The sequence below is a fragment of the Equus asinus genome, chromosome 12 (assembly GCF_041296235.1).
Source record: "Equus asinus isolate D_3611 breed Donkey chromosome 12, EquAss-T2T_v2, whole genome shotgun sequence".
Lineage (NCBI taxonomy): Eukaryota > Metazoa > Chordata > Mammalia > Perissodactyla > Equidae > Equus > Equus asinus.
The window spans coordinates 30,121,316-30,127,315 of NC_091801.1; positions in this window are offsets into that span (position 1 = coordinate 30,121,316).

Genomic DNA, 6,000 nt, shown 5'->3' on the forward strand with positions numbered 1-6,000 from the left:
TTGCTACAGCACCACTTGATAAAGTGACTATTCTTTACCCATTGGATGGTCTGGGTACTCTTTGTTTGTTTGTTTGTTTTGGTGAGGAAGAGTCATTCTGAGCTAATATCCACTGCCGATCTTCTTCTATTTTGTATGTGGGATGCCTCCACAGCATGGCTCATGAGTGAAGCAGGTCCGCACTTGGGATCCAAACCCGCAAACCTGGACCACTGAAGCAGAGCACAGGAACTTAAGCACTTGGCATGGGACCAGCCCCCCTGGTCTGGGTACTCTTGTCAAAAATCAGTTGACTGTAGATGTGTGTATTTATTTCTGGACTCTTAATTCTATTTTGTTGGTCTATATGTCTATCCTTATGCTCAAACCCCGCTGTTTTGATTAGCAAGTTTTGAAATCGGGAAGCATAAGCCTTCCAAATTTTTTGTTCTTTTTCAATATTGTTATGACTATTTGAGGCCTCTTCCAATTCCATATGCATTTGAGGGTTAACTTTTCCACTTCTGCCAAAAAAAACCATGTTGGGATTTTGATAGGGATTGTATCAAATCTGTGCATCACTTTGGGGAGTTTTGTCATCTTATCAATATTAACTCTTCCAATCCTTAGACATGGGATGTCTTTCCATTTATTAAGATCTTCTTTAATTTATCTCACAGCTTTTTTGCTGTTTTCAGTGTACAAATATTTCACCTCATTGGTTAAGTTTTAAAAATAGTTTATTCTTTTGGATGCTATTATAAGTGAAATTATTTCTTAATTTTCTCCCCTGGCTTTAGTGAGCTGTAGTTTACATACAGCCCTGTATAAGTTTAAGGTGTACAGAACAATGATCTAAGTTAAATATTTTGTGATATGATTACCACAATAAGTTTAGTTAACATCCGTCTCATTTGATATAAAAAAACAAAAAAATTTTCCCTTGTGATGAGAACTCTTAGAATTTACTCTCTTAGCAATTTTCATACATACCATACAGCAATGTTAACTATAGTTATATTGTAGTTTACATACCTGTTTGGAATTATTTTCTTAATTTCCTTCTGGATTGATCATTGCTAGTGTTTAGAAACACAACTGATTCTTTCATGTTGATCTTGCACCCTGCATCTTTGCTGAATTTATTTATCAGCTCTAGTTTTTTGGTGAATTCTTTGAAATTTTCTCTATATAAGTTGATGTCATCTGTGAATAGAGATAGTCTTACTTCTTCCTTTTCAATTAATGCCTTTTATTTCTTTTTCTTGTCTAATTACTCTGTCTAGAACTTCCAGTAAAATGCAGTATAGATAGGGTGAAAGTGAGTATCCTTGTCTTGAAGGGAAAGCTGTCATTCTTTCACCATTTAGTATGATGTTAGCTGTGTGCTTTCATAAAAGCCCTCGATCATGTCGAGGAATTTTCTTCCTATTCCTAGTTTTCTGAGTGTCTACATCGTGAAATGGTATAGGTTTTTGTCAAATGTTTTTCTGCATCAGTTGAGATGATCATGTTTTTTCCTTTGTTCTATTATTTTGATGTATCATATTGATTTTCTTATGCTGAACCACCCTTGTATTCCTGGCATAAATCCTACTTGGTCATGGTGTATAATTATTTTAATATGCTGTTCAATTCTGTTTGCTGGCATTTTATTGAGAAGTTTTCTGTTCATATTCATAAGAGATATTGGTGTATAGTTTTCTAGTGATGTCTTTGCTGGCTTTGGTATCAGGGTAATACTGGCCTCATAGAATCAGTTAGAGGGTGTTTTTCCCTCTTCTACTTTTTGGAAGAGTTTGAGAAAGATTGAAACTTATTCTTTAAACATAGAATTCCAAGTGAAGCCATCTGGTCCTGGACTTTTCCTTGTTATAAGGTTTTTGATTACTGATTTAATCTCTTATTATAAGTATATTTAGATTTTCTGTTTCTTCTTGAGTCAGTTTAGATTATTTGTCCATTTAAAAATTTGTCCATTTCTTCTAGGTTATCTAATTTGTTGGCATACAACAGTTCATAGTATTCTCTTATAATCCTTTATATTTCTGTAAGGTTGGTAGTAATGTCCTCAATTTAATTTCTGATTTTAATTATTTTCATCTTGTCCTTTTTTTCTTAGTCTAGTTAAAGGTTTGTCAATCTTCTGGGTCTTTTAAAAAAATAGCACTTGGTTTTGTTTTTGTCTATTTTTTCCCTTTTATTTTCTTTTTCGTTTATCTCCAAATAGATCAGTAGTCATGACAAAGCTGCGTTAGCAAGGAATTATTGTTTAAAAGGCTCTAGGCACAGAAAATGATCTTGGTAAATTATTTCAAGAATTTAGGGAAGAGATAATTTCCATTCTACAAAAACTGTTTCATAATGTTGAAAAAGATAAGAAATGACTCTTTTGTTCTACAAAAATACACAATATTGATGAGTGAATAAATACAGGAAATGCCTACATAAGTTATTAGAAATTATGATTTCAGTGCATATTAAAATCCAAAAGCAAAGCCTCCTATAACATGGTGAAGACAAGACTATAACGATAATTTAATATAAGCAAAACATGGCATCTTTTCCAGAAACATTCAGACATTAACTTCTAAAACTTAATGCCTATCCTGAGAAAGATAACAAAGTTAGAAGAGAAGTATAGATTCTTAAACAAAGTCAAGATTAAATGCAAAGCTGAATCTGTAGAGACCATTAAAATTAGCATCAAATTAAGGATGGCTGGTATCATCACTGTTATTTAAACATTGGCTTGGAAGTTCTGTCATCTACAATAAGACATGAAACAGAAATAAGTGTATAAATACTGTCAAGAAAGAAAACTGATTAGTTAAAAATTTTTTATGACTAAAATATCACAGCAATCAAATGAAAATGAAAAAGATTAATATAAGAAGTGAACAAAGAGATTAATCAACATATGAAAATCAAATGTATTGCCATATGTCAGGAATGATTAAGTAGAAAATATAATAGAAATAAAAAAGATACACCTCAATGTAGCTACAATACATAGAGTACCTTGGTATAATCTTAACCATCTCTTGAATTCCTTGGATGTTGCTGTGGGCAGGGTGTGCATTCCAGGGATCCTATAAGGAACAGTGCAATATGGGGACGTTGTAAGTGACACCACTCCGTTGGGAGCAGTTTGGCAATTTATATTGATAGTCATTAAAATATTCATGCCCATTTATTATGCTAATTTTATATCTGAATTTTTCCTGAGTTAATAATCCAAAATATAGGAATGTTATGTGCAGAAAAGTTTCTGGTCCCCAAAAGTAAAGTAGAAAATTATCAAAATTCTCAATAGCATGTAATAATTAAGCAAATATGGTAAATTCTTACAATGGAATATAATCAGATTATTAAATATGATGCTTATAAAGATGTTTATGTAAAGTGAGAAAACATGCTATAAATTTTTGTATGGTTTTACTAACACTATATAAAATATCATTAGGAAAGTACTGGAGGAAAAAAAGCTTCAGATTGCTAATAGTGATTATTCTATCATGCTAACATGATAGGTAGTTTTCTCCTAATTTCCCGATGTCTGCAAGTACTTTTATGTTAAAAAAAAAGATACATATGTTTATTTGTTTACCTAATTCATGTTTTAAGATAGTGGGAGAGAAAACCATACTGGAAATGTGAGCTTTTCATTTTACTCTTCCCCATACCCTGCTATCACCTTAAAATTTGGGGTTAGAGTTTGTCAATTCTTTTGTGTGTGTGTATGCATGACAGTTAAAAACATCTGTTCATTATGTTTTACACAAGTAATAGAATAAAACCATCTGCTGCAAATATGTCAACTAGCATAGAAATAAATAGCATGTGAGAAGTAAGATTCCTCTTCCTCATACTCTTCTCCTGCTCTTGGCAGACCCACTTTTTGTTTCACAGTTTGACAGATTGATGCATATAATTTCTGCAAATTTATTTAAGTTATACAACTGCTTTAAAAAAAACTGGATTGTATTATGCTGTATGGATTTTTTCACTAGCAATATTGCAATGTTTCTTGGATAGCTTTCTTTCTCTACACCTGCAGCTCAACCTCATTCCTCTAACTGTTAGACATTGGAAGGACCAAATTCAACTAAATCCTAATTAATGAATTGCTAGCAAAGTAATTAAATTCTCCTTACTGCTAGTCATTATGGTCAAATTTGTTAATTTCTTCCTGAGTTTCAACCAGTTTTGCTGTCATATATTAAGTTTCCTGGCTCTCTTGTCTTCTTCTTTTTTTGGGGGGGGGTTATTGTTTTAACTAATTAATTTTTTAATTGCAGTAACGTTGGATTATAACATTATATAGCTTTTGGATGTACATTGTAATATATTTCGAATTCTGTGTAGATTACATCATGTTCACCACCCAAAAACGAATTATAGTCCATCCCCTCACATGTGAGCCTAATCACCCCTTTTGCCCTCCCCCCTTTCACCTGTGGTAACCACCAATCCAATCTCCATTGCCATGTGTTTGTTTGTCATTGTTTTTATCTTCCACTTATGAGTGAGATCATACGGTATTTGACTTTCTCCCTCTGACTAATTTCACTCAGCATAATACCCTCAAGCTCCATCCATGTTGTCACAAATGGCCGGATTTCATCATGTCTTATGGCTGAGTAGTATTCCATTGTGTGTATTTGCCACATCTTCTTTATCCATTCGTCCCTTGATGGGCACCTAGGTTGCTTCCAAGTCTTGACTATCGTGTATAATGCTGCAATGAACATAGGGGTGAATGTATCTTTATGCCTTTGTGTTTTCAAGTTCTTTGGATAAATACCCAGCAGTGGGATAGCTGGATCATATGGTAGATCTATTCTTAATTTTCTGAGGATACTCCATACTGCTTTCCATAGTGGCTGCACCAGTTTGCACTCCCACCAGCATTGTACAAGTGTTCCATTCTCTCCACATTCTCTCCCTCATTTGTTGTTTCCTGTCTTGTTAATTATAGCCATTCTGACTGGAGTGAGTTGATACCTCATTGTAGTTTTAATTTGCATTTCCCCGATAGCTAATGATGTTGAGCATCTTTTCATATGCCTGTTGGTCATCTGTATATCTTCTTTGGAGAAATCTCTGTTCAGATCTTTTGCCCATTTTTTAATTGGATTGTTGATTTTTTGGTTGTTGAGCTGTATGAGTTCTTTGTATATTTTGGATATTAATCCCTTATCTGATATATGATTTGCATATATCATCTCCCAATTGTTAGGTTGTCTTTTCGTTTTGTCGATGATTTCCTTTGCTGTGCAGAAGCTTTTTAGTTTGCTGTAGTCCCATTTGTTCATTCTTTCTCTTGTTTCAAAGAAAAAAAATTTCAAAGAACAAAATTTCAAAGAAATTTTCATGAAAAAACACTTTGGGTGCAGAAAAATATTTTAACATTCACCTTTCAACACTCTCAACTACTATCTTATTTATATTTTAATATTTACGATGTGGAACAGAGCACATCACATAGGCTTCAACATTTGAAGTGAGCACATAGTTAAGATAAGAAAAGGAAGAAAGGAACAACTATGGCTTATCTGCCTTTTAATAGTTACGTGATTTCTTTTTATTTACACAAAACAAAAATGGAAGCACATGTAATCAGAACACAGTAAAATTCTGGTCTTGAAGGCAGCTTTGCTGGGCCAGTGTGCACTACTTGTTCACAGCCATAACTTTTAGGTTAAGACCTCGGCAGATAATAATGAATCTACTTTAGTAATTCTTTTGTGCAATGTTGTTCAGTTGAGTTTATGTCTTTGAAATAAAAGTTTGTGCATTATAGAAGAAAAAATAAACCACAGACAAGACAGATTTTTTTCCATGAGATCATCTTTGACTATGTCAGAGATCCATAAAGAGTAATGCATTCAAAAACAATCTAGCAGCAGAGTATTGAGTACACATACCAGAAATACATTCTACCTACTATTAATGGATTATCAGGTCTTATTCAGCCTATAGTCAGAGTAGGAAGTTGACTATATTCTGGCATAACTT